An 18,915-nucleotide genomic window follows, 5' to 3' on the forward strand; every position below is an offset into this window, starting at 1 on the left:
AGAGAGAGAGAGAGAGAGAGAGAGAGAGAGAGAGAGAGAGAGAGAGATCGTGGAACACACATAGCCCTAAAAGGGATATATCTATTAAATTCATCCTCTCAGAGATCAGGGAACCTCATTGAAATAATATAAGGCCAGAGGTGATGGAGGATACCAAGAGAGCCTTCTGAATCAACTGAGCAAGGTGCATATGAATTCACAGAGACTATAGGAGCAAGCAAGCACAGAGGCCTACAGTGGTCTGCACAAGATTCTCTGTTTATATATGGTAGCTTTCAGCTTAGTATTTTCCTAAGACTCCCAGGTATATGATAGAACAGATCTCAGATCCTTGTGCCTGCTCTTGGGGATCTTTTTCTTCTGTTCTTTCCTCAGATTGGTGGCTTTTGCTTTATCTTGTCATATTTTTATTTTGTTATGTCATACATGCAAGTCCATATACCTGAGCTTACATACACAAATTCAGAGATGAACACACACACACACACACACACACACACACACAGAGAGAGAGAGAGAGAGAGAGAGAGAGAGAGAGAGAGAGAGAGAGATCAAAAGAAACATAAAGGTTTATGCACAAACTCCTCCTTTAGAGCTTTAATGCATCATAGTTTATCTTTCTTTTATATCAAACCTCCCATAGGTCTGATGGTTTTGTTGTAAGTTGATTCCAGAGTATTTTCAGCTCGCTTCTCAGAGTTCTTTTTAGGAAATTGTTTAAATATTTATTTTTAGTTTTTTAGATTATAATATACTTACACCAGTGCACCCTTCCCTTTCTGTTCATTTTACATTTCCATGTATCCCTACTTACTTATGCCATCTTTTTCTTGTTGTTATAGAGATAACTTTTCTGAATGCTGTCACCATGTCCGACTCTTCACATTAGGTGTAACTGTCTTTAGGTTTTGAATGATACTCATTTCTTCTGCTTCAAAACTGATTATAGCTCATTAGCTTGTCTAACTGCACAGAGTAGAAATAACATACATAGGTATTTCTGCCACACATCATTCCTTCAAGGTCGATAAACAATAAAGGAGGAAGGAAGATGACAAAGAATTGACCACTGCAATGTGACTTGCTAATTTCAAACTAGAAATATTAAAATTTTTCTCACAAAAGAGGGTGTGATATCACTTTTAGAAGTGAACAATTGTCTTTGACACAATACTAAACAATTTTAATGGTGCCAATGATGATAATAGAAATGATGAAGAAGGGGTCTGTACCTGAGCTTAAGGCGTCAACACTACACCCAATCCCCCAAAACTCAGATAAGGCTGGACTCCCAGTAGCTCTAACACACCCAGGAGTATAAGTGAGTAGGCAGCAACCCCTCACCTTCACAAAAGGAAGCAATTTGGGCCCCATGGGGACAAAGGAACTCCCTCAAGGCCAGTGGCACAGGACCCTTCCAGTCTGTACCTAGGCCTGGAACAGTCCTAAAGCATCAGCTCTGCACCCAACTCCCCAAAACCCAGAGGAGGCTGGACTCCCAGGAGGTCTAACACACCCAGAAACATAGGATAATAGGATCACCAGATCTCAGGCACTTGGGTACACCAAGATTTCAGGATCCCAGAAGCAGCCTGATTCCCAGGAGCTATCACAACCAGAATCTCAGGATCAAAGGATCACAGAGACAGATGGACTCTGAAGAGTTCTGACACAACTAAGATAACAGGACAGGCAGGCTACAGTCAGAGACAGTGAGTGAAGGTAGCACTGAAAATAACAAGATGGCAAAAGGCAAGCACAAGAACATAAGCAACAGAAACTAAGGTTACGGCACCATCATAATGCAGTCCTCCCACCATAGCAAGTCCTGAATACCCCAACACACCAGAAAAGCAAGACTCAGATTTAAAATCATTTCTCATGATGATGATAGAAGACTTTAAAAAGAACATAAATAACTCCCTCAAAGACATACAGGAGAACACATGTAAACAGGCAGAATCACTTAAAGAAGAAACACAAAACTCCCTTAAAGAATTACAAGAAAAAAGTACCAAACAGGTGTAGGAATTGAACAAAATGATTCAGGACATAAAAATGGAAGTAGAAACAATAAAGAAATCACAGAGAGAGACTACCCAGGAGATAGAAAACATAGGAAAAAGATCAGGAGTCATAGATGCAAGCATCACCAACAGAATACAAGAGACAGAAGACAGAACCTCAGGTGCAGAAGATACCATAGAAAACATTGACACAACTGTCAAAGAAAATACAAAATGCAAAAAAATAAAAAAATAAATAAAAAAACCCTCCAAACCCAAAGCATCCAGGAATTTCAGGACACAATGAGAAGACCAAACCTAAGGATAATAGGTATAGAAGAAAGTGAAGAGTCTCAACTTAAAGGACCAGTAAATATCTTCAACAAAATTATAGAAAAAAACTTCCTTAACCTAAAGAAAGAGATGCTTATGAACATATAAGAAGCCTACAGATTTCCAAAAAGACTAGTTCAGAAAAGAAATTCCCCCTGTCACATAATAATCAAAACACCAAATGCACAAAAGAAAGAAAGAATATTAAAATCAGTAAGGGAAAAAGGTTAAGTAACCTATAAAGGCAGACCTATCAGAATTACACCAGACTTCTCATTAGAGACTATAAAAGCCAGAAGATCCTGGACAAATGTCATACAGACCCTATGAGAACACAAATGCCAGTCCAGGCTACTATACTCAGCAAAACTCTCAGTTACCATAGATGGAGAAACCAAGATATTCCATTATAAACCAAATTTATACAATATCTTTCCTCAAATACAACCCTACAAAGGATAACCTACAAAGGAAACCACCAACACATGGACGGAAATTATACCCTAAGAACTGTAAGAAAGTAATCTTCTTCCAACAAATCCAAAAGAAGATAGCCTCACAAACATAACACACCTCTAACAACAAAGATAATAGGGAGCAACAATCAATTCTCCTTAATATCTCTTAATATCAATGGACTCAGTTCCCCAATAAAAAGACATAGACTAATAGACTGGATACTTAAACAGGACCCAAAATTCTGCTGCATACAGAAAATGCACCTCAGTGACAAAGACATTACTTCAGAATAAAAGTCTGGAGAACAGTTTTCCAGCAAATGATCCCAAGAAACAAGCTGGAGTAGCCATTGTAATATCGAATAAAATTGACTATCAAACAGAAAAACAGATACTTCATGCTCATCAAAGGAAAATTCAAAGGAAAAAATCTACCAAGATGAAATCTCAATTCTAGACATCTATGCACCAAATGCAAGGGCATCCACATTCATAAAAAAAAAAAAACCCTTGACAAAAGCTCAAAGCATGCATTGTACCTTACACAATAATAGTGGGGGACCTCAACACCCCACTCTCAGCAATGGACAGATCATGGAAACAGAAACTAAACAGAGAAACAGTGAAACTAAAAGAATTTATATACCAAATGGATTTAGCAGACATTTATAGAACATTTCATCCAAAAACAAAAGAAGATAACTTCTTCTCAGCACCTCATGTTATCTTCTCCAAAATTGACCATATATTTTGACCACAAAAGAGGCCTTAACAGATACAAGAAAATTGAAATAATCCCATGCATCCTATCAGATTACCACTGACTAAGGCTGGTCTTTATAACCATAAAACCAACGGAAAGCCCACATATACGTGGAATCTGAACAATGATCTCCTCAATGATAATTTGGTCAGGGAAGAAATAAAGAAAGAAATTGAAGACTTTTTAGAATTTAGTTAAAATGAGGAAACGTCATACCAAAGCTTGTAGGACATAATTAAAGCAGTGCTAAGAGGAAATCTCATAGCTCTAAGTGCCTACAAAAAGAAACTGGAGAAAGCAAACACTAGCAGCTTGACAGCACACCTGGAAGCTCTAGAACAAAAAGAAGCAAATGTGCCCAAAAATTAGACAGCAGGAAATAATCAAACTCAAGGCTGAAATCAACCAAGTAGAAAAAAAAAGAACTGTGCAAAGTATCAACCAAAACAGGAGCTGTTTTTTTTTTGTGTGTGAAAATCAACTTGATAGGTAAATCTTTAGCTAGACTAACCAGAGGGCACAGAGACAGTATCTAAATTAATAAAATCAGAACTGAAAAGGGAGACATAACAACAGAAACTGAGAAAATTCAAAAAGTCATCAGATACTACTACAAAAACCTATACTCAACAAAACTGGAAAATCTGGATGAAATGGACAATTTTCTAGACAGATAAATCAGTATCAGATAAACTATCCAAATAGTCCTATAACACCTAAATAAATACCAGCAGTCATTAAAAGTCTCCCCACCAAAAAAAGCCCAAGATCAGATAGATTTAGTGTAGAATTCTATCAGACCTTCAAGGAAGACAGACCTAATACCAATTCTCTTCAAACTATTCCACAAAATAGAAAGAAAAGGAACACTACCAAATTGGTGCTATGAAGCCACACTTATGCTCATACCTAAACCACACAAAAACCCAACAACGAAAGAGAAGTTCAGACCAATCTTCCTTATGAATATTGATGCAAAAATACTCAATAAATTCTTGCAAACTGAATCCAAGAATGCATCAAAACAATCATCCACCATGATCAAGTTGGCTTTACCCAGGAATGCAGGGATGGTTCAATATTCGGAAGTATATCAATGTAATGCACTATATAAACAAAGTCAAAGAAAAAAATCACATGATCATCTCACTAGATGCTAAGAAAGCATTTGACAAAATTCAACACTCTTTCATGGTAAAAGACTTGGAAAAAACAGGAATCCAAGGCCCATACCTAAACATAGTAAAAGCAATATACGGCAAGCCAGTAGACAACATCAAACTAAATAGAGAGAAAATTGAAGCAATCGCACTAAAATCAGGGACTAGACAAGGCTGCCCACTCTCTCTCTACCTGTTCAGTATAGTACTGGAAGTCCTAGCCAGAGCAATTAGGCAACAAAAGGGGATCAAAGGGATACAAATTGGAAAATATCACTACTTGCAAATGATATGATAGTATACTTAAGTGACCCCAAAACTTCCACCAGAGAACTCCTAATCCTGAAAAACAACTTCAGCAAAGTGGGTAGATATAAAATTAACTCAAACATATCAGTACCCTTCCTCTACTTAAAGGATAAGCAGGCTGAGAAAGAAATTAGGGAAATGACAGCCTTCACAATAGTCACAAATAGTATAAAGTACCTCAGTATGAATCTAACCAAGCAAGTGAAAGATTTGTATGACAAGAAATTCAAGTCTTAAAGAAAAAAATCGAAGAAGATCTCAGAGGATGGAAAGATCTCCCATGCTTGTGGATTGGCAGGATTAATATAGTAAAAATGGTCATCTTGCCAAGAGCAATCTACAGATTTAATGCAATTCCCATCAAAATTCCAACTCAATTCTTCACAGAGATAGATCAATTCTCAAAATCACTTTGAATAACAAAAACCAAGGATAGTGAAAACTATTCTCAACAATAAAAGAACTTCTGAGGGAATCACCATCCTGACCTCAAGCTGTATTACAGAGCAGTAATGATAAAAACTGCATGGTATTGGTACAGAGATAGGCAAGATCAATGGAATAGAATAGAAGAAATGCACCTACACACCTTGATCTTTGACAAAGGAGCTAAAACCATCCAGTGTAAAAAAGAAAACATTTTCAACAAATGGTGCTGGTTCAACTGGAGGTCAGCATGTAGAAGAATGCAAATCCATCCATTCTTATCTCCTTGTACAAAACTCAAGTCCAAGTGGATGAAGGACCACCATGTAAAACCAGATACACTGAAACTAATAGAAGAGAAAGTACAGAAGAGCCTTGAACTCATGGGCACAGGGGAAAGGTTCCTGAACAGGACACCAATGGCATATGCTCTAAGATCAAGAATTGACAAATAGAACCTCAAAAAATTGCAAAACTTATGTAAATCAAAGAACACTGTCAATAGGACAAAACAGCATCCAACAGATTGGGAAAAGATCTTTACCAATCCTATATCTGATAGAGGGCTAATATCCAAAATATACAAAGAACTCAAGAAATTAGACTCCAGACAATCAAATAACCCTGTTTTAAAAAATGGGGTATAATGCTCAACTAAGAATTCTCAACTGAGGAATATAGAATGGCCCAGAAGCACCTAAAGAAATGTTCAACATATTTAGTCATCAGGAAATTGCAAATCAAAACAACTCTGAGATTCCATTCACACCAGTCAGAATGGCTAAGATTAAAAACTCAGATGACAGCAGATGCTGGAGAGGATGTGGAAAAAGAGGAACACTCCTCCATTGTTGGTGGGATTGTAAGCTGATACAACCACTCTGGAAATCAGTCTGGTGGTTCCTCAGAAAATTGGACATAGTATTATCTGTGGATCCACCGATACCACTCCTGGGCATATATCCAGAAGATGCTCCAACAGATAACAAGGACACATGCTCCACTATGTTCATAGCAGGTTTATTTATAATAGTCAGAAGCTGGAAAGAACCCAGATGTCCTTCAACAGAGGGATGGATACAGAAAGTGTGGTACATTTACACAATGGAGTACTACTCAGCTATTAAAAACAATGAATTCACGAAATTCTTAGGCAAATGGATAGAACTAGAAAATATCCTAGAAAATGCCCATCGTCGACAGCCTAAAGCCTTCGACCATCGATGTGACTCGTCTCACATCAGTGTTTTGGGGTTGTGAACTTGTCTAAGACCCCCCATAATTAGACATCCAAATTCAAAATTCACATAGTTGGGATTGATCATAAGATGCCTTCTCTAACTAAACAGAGAAGGGGGAGATGCCAGAAGCCAGGACCCTCGCCCTTACCCTCACCCCCTACCTTTCCCCACCTGCACAATGTCCTCTGAAGCTTGGCAACTGCAAGATCCTGCTTAGCAACTGCAGATAGACTCAAAGCAGTGTACCATATCATCTTAAGAATAGCAGGGAGACCATAACTCAAGCAGTGTACCATATCTTCTTTAGAACAGCAGGTAGATCATAATTCAAGGCAGAGTACCTTATAGACCATGACATGTTTCAAGGCACAGGCCAAGAAGATTTTGTACTTTTCCACCACCTTGCTCTTCTTACGCCCTCCCCTTGTAAAACATGCTATAAAAAAGCATTAAGAAAAAAAAAAAAAGAAAATATCCTGAGTGAGATAACCCAATCATAAAAGAACATACATGGTATGCACTCACTGATAAGTGGATATTAGCCCCAAATCTCACTATACTCAAGACATAACACACAGACCACATGAAGCCCAAGAAAAAGAAAGACCAAAGTGTGGGTGCTTTAGTCCTTGTTAGAAGGAGTAACAAAATACTCACTGGAGTAAATATGAGACAAAGTGTGGAACAGAAACTGGAGGAGAGACCATCCAGAGCCCACCCCGCCCCTGAGATCCCTCCCAGATGCAATCACTATATGCAAACACTGTTACAGATGTCTGGAATTGCATGCTGACAGGAGCTTGATATACCTGTCTTCTGAGAGCCACTGCCAGAACCTGACAAATACAAGGCAGAAACTTACAGCTAACCATCAAACTGATCACAGGATCTTCAGTGGGGAAGTTAGAGAGGAGACTGAAGGAGTTGGAGGGGCTTGTGGCCTTATGGGGAGAGCAACAATACCAACCAATCAGAGCTCCCAGGGCCTAAACAGCTAGCCTGGAAACACACATGGAGGGACCCATGTCTCCAGCTGTATATGTAGAGGAGAATGGACTTGTTGGGCATCACTGGGAGAGAGGGCCTTGGTCCTTTGAAGGCTGGATGCCCCAGTGTGAGGGAATTCAAGGGCAGGGAGGTGGGAGTGGGAAGATGGGTGGGAGCACACCCTCACAGAAATATGACAAGGGAGGATGGGTTAAGGGGTTTCTGGGGAGGGGGGATTGGAGAAGGGAGATAACATCTGAAATGTAGATAAATAAAGTATCCAATAATAAAGAAAAAATACCAAAATAAAAAAGAAAAACATACACACACACACACACACACACACACACACACACACACACGTAATAGAACTGGCTATTGTAGTCGAATATTTGAAACATTTTGGCAGCAATTTAACATATCCAGGGATTCCTTTTAATTGTCAAGGACAAGAGACTGTGGAAGGGACCCATAGAACTTTAAACCAGTATATTGATAAAATAAAAAAGGGGGAGATATATCCCTGAACACCACAAATTTATTTAAATCATGTTTTGTTTATTTCTTATTTTAATTTTTAAAAGAAAATTGGATGCCATGGAACATTCTGCTGGGTGTCTTTGGCACTCTACAACTAGGCATACTTATTCATAGGTGAAAGGGAAAAAAGAATAAAGAAATGATAAGGAAGATGATGGTGATGATGAACAGTCATAATGGTGATGGAGATGAGGGTGACGGTAATGATGAGAGTGGTGACAGTAATGATGAGAACAACTAGGATAGTTACTAAGAGCATGAATGTATGTTTTTGTTTTCATTTAAATTATATCTAACATAGAATTAAAGGCAAGAAAAATAGAAACTGTGACAAAAAAAGGCCTCACGCCATACATCATCCAACAGGACATAAAGTAGCACAATTATTGAAAAATTAAGTTCGATTAGTATCATCATATGAATTTGAAATAGGATATTAGCACACATACACATACAGAGAGAGCAAGAGAAAGAAAGAGAGAATAGAAGAGAGAGCTGTCATGGCAGCCATTTAAAAATAAAATTTTCTTTTTTACATACTGCTTTATCACATTTAGGGTGGTTCTACATACTGTTACAGTCATAAATTAATTCTAACCCATATCAAGAAAAATTTGAAAAGTCATAAAACTATTCCGTATCTTGCTGCTTCTTACTATAAAGGATACAAGTATAAGATGGGAAATGTACAGTAGGATAGACAAAAGACGTCATCGTTGCTATCTTTTGCAAAAGCGGATTTGACCTAGGCTTGCAGACTTTCTTTGAGTTGTGGCTTTCCTCTTCAAGGGCTAGGGAACTTTTGTCATTAACATGCTGTGTGTGCTTCACGGTTGACTTTTACATTATTGCTCTAGCTATTACTATGCATGCATTATTTATATGGTTGGCTATCATGGAAAAAAGGCAAGCAATTTACTTGTCAAAACACATTAGAATGCATGACTTTAAATCAGAGTTGCATGGGTTGGTAAAAAGGTATAATAAATTCACTTTGGCTAATATGTTAGAATCATGCAGTTTGAGATGGTCACTCTACTGACTGAGAAACCTATAATCATGTCTGGGACTCTTTGAGTGAAATAACACTGCAAATTATTTTCACTATGATTTTAATTGGATGACACTAAACTCTATTATTACAATAACTTTCCTTTCCATTCATAAATTTTTAACATTATAAATGTAGATATGTACAAAATAAATTATTTATAAAGTACTTCTTAGCATTCAATATATTATTAATATGCAAAATGCCTCATAATAGAATTACTGTGTAATTCTGTAATCCTGTGTTTCATTTACTTTTACTAGTTAAGCATATCCTGTTTCTCAACCTTCTCATTAATGAACTGGTCTCATATTCTAACATAGCAAATGTTTAAATAAATAGCAACTACCTTGTTAATTTTCTGTTTAATGTTGTTAAACTAACATCAGACAGACATATGCTTAAAATTCTCACTCTTGGGTGGCTGAGGCAGAAGGGTAGTGCCTACAAGTCTGGATTGCAGAGACACCCTGAAAAAATTCAATCAAAAACTGAAACAGTCTGAGATGTTCCTATCAATTGTATGATAAATTTCATCCCCCAAAGAAAGAACTGCACTCAGATCAATGGGTCAAGAAATTTATTTTTTTTTTGTAAGTCTTGCTCAATTTCAAATACGTTGTTAGGATGGGCAGTTTCAATAAAGGCTGTTGCTCTTGGTTAGCACTATATTGAGAACTTAGAATTATTGTATCCATTCTGATTGTCTGGTTTTCAGTAAATATTTTCCTACATCCATGGAACAGATCAAGGTTTCAGACACTGACTCCATAACTGCAGTTGAAGATGCCAGTAACTGAATCTAATATCAGTCTGTGACTTCAAATTATTTCCATGGCAGAGAGAGTTAGAATCCTCCCCACCTAATGTCTTTTGTACATGTGTACATGTGTGTTATCCTAAAAGGTCAATGGCTGATACATAGACTTACTACCTAATCACATCATTGTATCAAAATTTTTGAGTATAATAAATCTCAATGTAATTAGGTAATTCAGCATAACACTTTTGAGACAAGAAAGTCCTGAAAAGTTATAGACAATATCTGTTTTGTTCTATAATTTCTAAAAACAAAAAACCCTGTATTCCTTATAAGGTGATGTATTAGGACAAAATATTTTTAGGGCATGGAACTGAGGTATCATCTTTTATCATTTTCTCCCCTAGAGGACTCTTGGAGCAAAGTTTGGTTAAGAACAATTGGCCTCTCCAGAACAGATGAGTACTGTAACATGTCTGGCAATGGACTAGAAGAAATAGATAAGGCATTGATTTGAGAACAGGATGACTGAAATAAGATCTAGAGTTGTGGGGACTGTATTGGCACTGTTTCATTAATCGCTGTGCAGCCATGGGCAACCCAATCAAGAACCAGAAATAACGAAGCCGTGGAAGAAAGAAATTCAGGTTAGAAAATGTTCTGTATTCTTAGTCCTTTTAACTTTTATCCATTAAATTTCTATTTCTTTTCTTCTTTATGAAATTGTATTTAGCAGTTAATTTAAATTATATAAATATGACATAATATTAAATATACTAAATATATACTTAAAGAGAAAGAAATTTCCATATATTTGTAATTAATATACATTTAAATTTTAGAGATCAAATAGAATTATAATATGTTGTTACCTACATCACTTGTCATATATTTAATATTGAAAGAAAGAAAGCTATTGTAAGTAGACTGAAAATATCTAGTGTAATTACTACTTCAGTCTAACATATTTTATAGTTAATGGTACCTTTTGATGTGCAGGTATAAATTATAATATTCATAAGGACAAAAGCAATAAATTTCTGAGTTTATTGTATCCCTCTAATTTTCCCCAAATTTCCTTCTAATGGAACACATATGCCCATATGTGATATACCTCTAGTTAGTGTTTATAAAAGGTTTATGTATATGTTTAAAGCAACACCGAATACTTTAGTTATCATTACTATTATTAATCATTATTAGAGAGTTATAAATGATTTCCAATCAACTAGCATATAGATTAGATGTCTACAGTATTTTTTGATGTTGAAAATAGGCTGACTCTTAAGGTCTTCTTTCAGAGAATACTATTGTTATTTCATTTTATTTTCCCTTTTATTGAAAATACAGTTTTCTTCACAACATATCCTATTATGCGTTGTCCTTTCTTTACTCTTCCTCATCTGAAAAGGATAAGATTTAATTGGGGCTAGCTTACAGGTTTAGAGTTTCAGACTATTATCATAAAGGTGGGAACATGGAAGAATCCATGCAGATATGGTAAAGGAGGAGCTGAAAGTTCTACATCTTTATCTGAAGGCCATTAAGAGAAGATTAGTTTCCAGACAGCTAGGTCAAAGGTCTTAAAGCCTATTTACACAGTGATACACTTCCTCCAACAAAGACACACATCCAAATAGTGCCACTCCCTAGGCAAAGTGTATTCAAACTACCACATACTATGCATGCTGCTAGTTTCAGTGAGTTCATATGAGCTGTGGTCATGTTGATTTTGAAGACATTGCTTTCTTGGTGTCCTCCATTCCTTATGGCTCCTTTGGGGTCTGAGCTCCAAGGGAAGGATTTTGAGGGGAGGGTCTCATGGAAATAACCTATTTATAGCTAAGTCTGTCATCTATCTATCTATCTATCTATCTATCTATCTATCTATCTATCTATCATCTTCCTCCTTCTCTCCCTCATTTCCTACCTCCCTCTCTGCCTTCATAATGCATGGCTGTGAGTTTGTTTGTTTGCTCCCATATGTGGCAAGAAGAAGGTTTTCTGATGATGGCTGAGCCAGGAACTGGTCTATGAGTATAGCAGAGTTTCATTGATTAATTTGTTTGCTTGTTTGTTTGTTGTAGTTGTTCTTATTGTTTTAGAACCGTAGTATTTGGTTTGAACCTTATGTTGCCAGGCTATTTTGTCTCTGATTCTTGATCACCTAAACAATGCTGGGCATGAGTTCCATCTCTTAAATGGACCTTAAGTCTAATTAAATATTGGTTGATTCTTTCTACAAGTGTTGTACCACCATTGCCCTAGTGTATCTTGCAGGCAGAACACCACTGTAGATTAACAATGGCTGAGTTTGTGTTTATATTTCACTTTTGGTAGTATGCAGAGTACTTTCCTGTACCAAAAAACTTAGGAGTGAAGGTTCTATGTAGGCATCAGCCTGACTTCTCCATGTTCCATGGTTAGTGAAGCTATTATCCTTGGCAATGGGGCCTTTCTGACTGTAGAGAGCAACCTATTGTCTTGGCAACAGATTAGGTTGTTTGAGGATTTCCATGAGGCCTATTCAGCTAACGCCTCAATTTGACATAACTCAGTCCAAGTACTGGAAGCTCTGGTGACAAGGGATACCCATTTGAGACTCTTTGTCTTCTCTATTGTTTGGCTGTTTCATTTAGATCACTTTTATATATGTATATATTTAAGAAAGTTTCTACTGTATTAGGGTTCTGTATTGCCCCTACAGCGTTCTTTGATTTTAGCCATCTATTCCTGTATGTATTCACCCCCTCAACTGCCCATCTGCTCACCCTCTCCCCTTGACCTTCCCATTCCAGCCATAATTATCTGATTTTTTTTTCCTGAAGAAAAATCTATCGCTATCCCCTTGATACTTACTGTAGAGCTAAAGCTGAAGGACTGAACTTGAAAGAGCATAAAGAAAGGTCAAGATGTGCAGTTATCCTGCTTGCTTCCCCTGTTGCTTCCCTCTCTTGGTCTCCATTCCCATAAGACTAAGCAGATCCTGGTGGAACACCATGCTTTTCTTCCTATTTTGGACCACCTCATCATCCTCCAGCTCATCCTTTACCTTTTAGTGTTACCTTCCAATACCCACAAATACATCTACCAGAAAATCACAGTGACCACACATATCAGAATCCCAGAAGAATTTCCTATCAGGCAACACACAGCCACCGCACACTCTTAAGGACCAAAGAGGACTACAGAATCCAAGGGAAAAAATAACCACACAGCAAAGACTAGACCAGATATTGTGACCAAAAATTAGAGTCATTGCAATTCCAGATTAGACAACAGTGTTAATACACAATCAAAAGAGCCAGGACAATATGTCTGTACTAAAAGCTAGCAACTCTACCATAGAAGAAGACCCTGCCTGTTCCAACATAGTTGAAACATAAGAAAAAGACCTTAAAACAATTGTTGTGAATATGATACAAGTTATATATTTCTTCTTAAAGAAGAAATATATAAATTCCTTAAAGAAAACTCTGAAAACACAAACAAACAGTAGAAGAAATTTAATCAAAAAGTTCAAGACCTTTGTACAGGGAGTTAAGAATGGGTCAATTTGCATTCTTCCACATGCTGACCTCCAGTAGAACCAGAACCATTTGTTGAAAATGCTGTCTTTTTTCCATTGGATTGTTTTAGCTCCTTGTCGAAGATCAAGCGACCATTAGTTGTGTGGGTTCATTTCTGGGTCTTCAATTTTATTCCATTGATTTACCTGCCTGTCTCTGTACCAATAACATGCAGTTTTTTTTCACTATTGTTCTGTAATACAGCTTGAGATCAAAGATGGTGATTCCCCCAGAAGATGGACCTCCACATAAAACCAGTACATTGAACAAATAGAAGAGAAATTGAGGAAAATCCTTGAACACATGAGCACAGGGGAAAATTTCCTGAACAGAACATCAATGGCTTATGCTCTGAGATCAAGAATCAACAAATGGGACCTCAAAAAATTGCAAAGCTTCTGTAAGGCAAAGAACACTGTCAATACGATAAAACAACAACCAACAGATTGGGAAAAGATTTTTACCAATCCTACATCTGATATAGGGCTAATATCCAATATATACAAAGAACACAAGAAGTTAGACTACAGAGAATCAAATAACTCTATTAAAAAATGGAGTACAGGGCTAAACAAAGAATTCTCAACTTGAGGAATACTGAAGTGACAAGAAGCACCTAAAGAAATGTTCAACATCCTTAATTATCAGAGAAATGCAAATCAAAACAACCCTGAGATTCCACCTCACACCAGTCAGAATGGCTAAGATCAAAAACTCAGGTGACAGCAGATGCTGGCTAGGATATAGAGAAAGAGGAACACTTCTCCATTGTTGGTGAGATTGTAAGCTGGTAGAAATCAGTCTGGTGGTTCCTCAGAAAATTGGACATAGTTATTACCTGAGAATCCAGCTATACCACTCATGGGCATATACCCAAACGATTGTTCCAACATATAATAAGGATACATGCTCCACTATGTTCATAGCAACCTTATTTATAATAGCCAGTGCTGGAAAGAACCCAGATGTCTTTCAACAGAGGAATGGATACAGAAAATGCGGTACATTTGTACAATGGAATACTACTCAGCTATTAAAAACAATGAATTGATGAAATTCTTAGGCAAATGGATAGAGCTAGAAAATATCATCCTGAGTGAGGTAACCCAATCATAAAAAAACATACATGGTATGAACTCAGTGATAAGTGGATATTGGCCCAAATACTCAGAATACCCATGATACAATTCACAGACCACATAAAGCTCATGAAGAATGACCAAAGTGTGGGTGTTTCCATTCTTCTTAGAAAGGGGAACAAAATGCCCACAGGATCAAATATGTAGACAAAGAATGGAGCAGAGACTGAAGGGAAAGGTCATCCAAAGACTGCTCCACCTGTGGATCCATCGGATATACAGTCACCAAACTCAGACACTGTTGTGGATGCTAAGAAGTGCTTGCTGACAAGAATCTGATAAGGCTGTCTTCTGAGAGGTCCTGCCAGAGCCTTACTAATAATATAGATCTGGATACATACAGCCAACCATTGGACTGGACTGAGCAAGCAGGCCCCAATGGGGTCACCAATGGAGGAGTTAAGAGAAAGGACTGAAGGAGCTGAAGAGGTTTGCAACCCCATAGGAAGAACAATAAGATCAACCAACCAGAAGCTCAGGTCTCCTAGGGAGTAAACGATCAACCACGGAGTACACATGGGTGGACCCTTGGCTCCAGCTACATACGTAGCAGAGGATGGTCTTGTTGGCCATCAATGGGAGAAGAGGCCTTTGGTCCTGTGAAGGCTAGATAGCCCAGTGTAGGGGAATTTGAGGGTGGGGAAGTAGGAGTGGGTGAGGGGGTGAGAGAACACCCTCATAGAAGTAGGGAAGCAGGGAATGGAATAGGGGGCTTCAGGGAGGGGGAACCCGGAATAGAGGATAACATTTGAAATGTAAATAAAGAAAATATGCAATAAAAAAAATAAAGTAAAATAAAATAAAATGCTCAAAACTAGATCATGGAAATAGAACATATGAAGAATACTTAAACTGAGGAAACTTAATCAGGAGCTTCAGGTGGAAACCTCATCAACAGAGTCTAGGAGATGGAAGAGAGAATCTCAGGCATTGAAAATAAGATAGAAGAAAGTAGTAAATCCAAACTCTCTTGGTACAAAATATCCAGAAACTCTGGGACATGATACAAAGACCAAATCTGTTTTGTGACCTCGGTTTCTTCAAAGCATAAATTTGTTCTTGGAATTTGTTCTGGTGCTCCTTCCAGGTATAGTAGAGAGGGGTGAATTTACTTCAGCTGTTATTCACGTGCCTCTGTGGAAAAATTTGGTTTTGCTACATGTGGCTTGTACTTGTGATGGAGTAGTTTACTCATATGATTCATCTTAAACCTCAGAGTATAAATTTCCCAATTTTTGAATAAAAATGGCTATGGCATGATACTTTAGACTACCTCATTTTAGACCCCACACTTCCAGGTTCATGCCACCAACCAGAGCAGTAAACAAACAGGAATAGAGAAAGGAGAAGAAACACAGGTTGAAGGCACAGAAAATATTTTCAACAATATTGTAGAAGAAAATATCCCTAACCTAAAGAAGGAGATGCCTATCAAGGTTTAAGAAGCATACAGAACACCAAAGGATCTGGACCAGAAAAGAAATTTTTCTCAGCACATGACAATCAAAACACTAAATGTACAAAAAGAACAAAGAAAGAATACTAAAAGCTGCAAGGGGAAAAGACCAAGTTAAATGCAAAGGCAGATTTATTAGAATTACCCCTGACTTCTCAATGGAGACATTAAAAGCCAGAAGGGCCTGAACAGGTATGCTTCAGACTCAGAGATCACAGATGCTAGCCTACAAAATTTTCACTCATGGTAGATGGAGAAAATAAGACAAGTTTTAAACAACAGCTGCAACAAATATTTTTGTTTATGGTGATTATCCTTTTGAGATTTTGGCTTAATCTGCTATGCAAGGATACTTGAAAGGCATAAAAAATAAAATCATTATAATCACTTAATTTATAAATTTAACAATATACCACTACGAAAGACGTAGATTAACAAGTAACTTAAGTTTTGCATAATTTTAAATGCTATATATTGAGTCATATTTTCAAAAGTAATCTTAAAGTAAATATTTCTTGCAAATATGTGGTGAGAAGATGCATTATATACATACTTAAAAGTTCTTAATAGTGGTGCTTGTTATTTTTACATATGTTAAATAATTACATTCACCCTCAATAAGTCTGCATTAAAATGTTCATTGGATTAAGACAGGCATGTATTGAATATCAACCATATTTTTACAGTCAAATGATGCTTCATTTTCCTAATTAATTTTTTAAAATCTTATTAACTTTCTAATATTTTTGTAATAAATCATACGGCAAACATTTTATAGTGCTTTAGTTCAGGCAGTGAATTGTTTTGAAGCCTAAATCCATCAATAAAGTCAATAGATTTTGGAATGGCTGGGAGCCTCAGCAACTTCAGAGAAACAAGGAGGACATGAATGATAAAATATTGCCTAGTATCAAAATGTTGTTCCATATAGAAAAGCTGAACTTTCATGTAAGTTGGTGAACTGCCATCTTAAGCCAGACACACCAGTTGCTGTGTCTTGAACATCATTTAAGGTCAGGAAAATGGCACAGACATGTTCTTGTTCTCTCTCTCTCTCTCTCTCTCTCTCTCTCTCTCTCTCTCTCTCTCTCTCTCTTATTTTGTATTCTAACCACAATGCCATGATTCATTTCTTACTCCCTGTTCCTAAAAGCCTGTTATTAAGAACAGTTACTGTTCCCTCTTTTATAATCTTAGATGGCCCACCTGTTTATTTTTTGATCTTTTGATGCTATTTTACATCCTATTGCTTGTTTAAGCTTAAAACCTGCTCACTCAGAAGAGTTGGGTTTGCAGTATCAGCCCCTGAGTCTGAGCTGAGTCCCTGTCTATTCAGATGGCTATTCAAATCAATAAAGTTTCTGGTTAAGAAAACTTTGTGGTTTTCTGAATAAGAGTTGAGGTTATGGTGTTAGTTTCTTCAGAGCAGCAGAACACTAAGACATACACAATAAACAGGAAAGTAAACATTTGAGTTTATCTTTGTCCAGGTTTCATTTGGTTTGGCCTAGGAAACGGGACCATGAATGTAACATGGGTAAAGGGAAGTTGTAAACCGTGTTATTGAAGCAGAAAAACCTGGCCTGTGCACTGTAAGAATCATCAGAGCCACTTCACATCAAGGGTGACATAATCTTTTAGCCTTTGTCCTTAAATGAAAACAGAAGACATTAAAATACTAAGTTGTATGGAGGTAGAATTCAAGGAATGGCTCACACAGCCCAGGGACATGTACTTGTGACCCATGGGAAAGCTGCAGTTCCTGGTTCCTTCTACCACAAATCTAACACAAAGGACCAAAGCAGAGCACCACCTTCACGCTTAAGAGCTGAGAGTCTGCAGTTTCCTCCCTGATGCATTTTCATACTCTTAGAATACATTGTTTTGTGAGAAGCAGCAAAGGAGAAATGAATTCTTTATGTTGTTCTCTGTCCCTTCAGCAAAGATATTGTTTTGGTATGTACTTATTATGAACAGTAATACACAAAATAAAATAATCTTTCTCAAATTTCCCATGGTAGAAAGTTACCTTGGTAACTTCCATGAAAAGGTGTCGGAAATGTATTTGACCTCTACACTTTCGCTACTGAAATAATGAAGGATTCTATAAGAAACCTCTAAAGAGTTACAAAAAGGGAATGGCATGCCCCAGGATAAGTATATTTTTTAGCTCAAGTAGTTTGTTAGGTACAAGAGACTCATGCTAAACCTTACATAGGAAATGACAGATGTGGGGAAATGGTAGTTTATGAAGGCTGAATTTGCTACAGTTTCTTTGAAATTTAATACAGACCTTCCCAATTGTCCACAGCTGGATGTTCTTAAAAGCACTATACACTAATGAATTACATTTATTTTCAGTCATTATTTTTATTACTCCAGTTAATACAAAACTGGAAAGAATTGTGTCTCAACTGTGTGGGAAGTTCAGAATGTCAATCTCAGGGCCCTTTTATCTTAAGGCATCTCCCAATTCCCCTCTCTCTGTGGCCTATGCTCTTCCTGAGGCTAGTTAATGGATAGTCTTTGAATAAATCAATGGCTAACTCCTGATTGAGGTCAGGTTTAATCTATTTAAATTCAACAATCCTCCCACTTGAAGAGAAGAATGTCAATCAATGCTTGTTTCTCTTTCTGTAGTTTTATTTTCCCTTTATCTTTCAACACTACTTGGATTATATTTTGAGTAGCAAGAGTTCATATTTTCCGTAAAGTCA

The sequence above is a fragment of the Grammomys surdaster genome, unplaced genomic scaffold (genome assembly GCF_004785775.1).
Source record: "Grammomys surdaster isolate TR1022 unplaced genomic scaffold, NIH_TR_1.0 194, whole genome shotgun sequence".
Lineage (NCBI taxonomy): Eukaryota > Metazoa > Chordata > Mammalia > Rodentia > Muridae > Grammomys > Grammomys surdaster.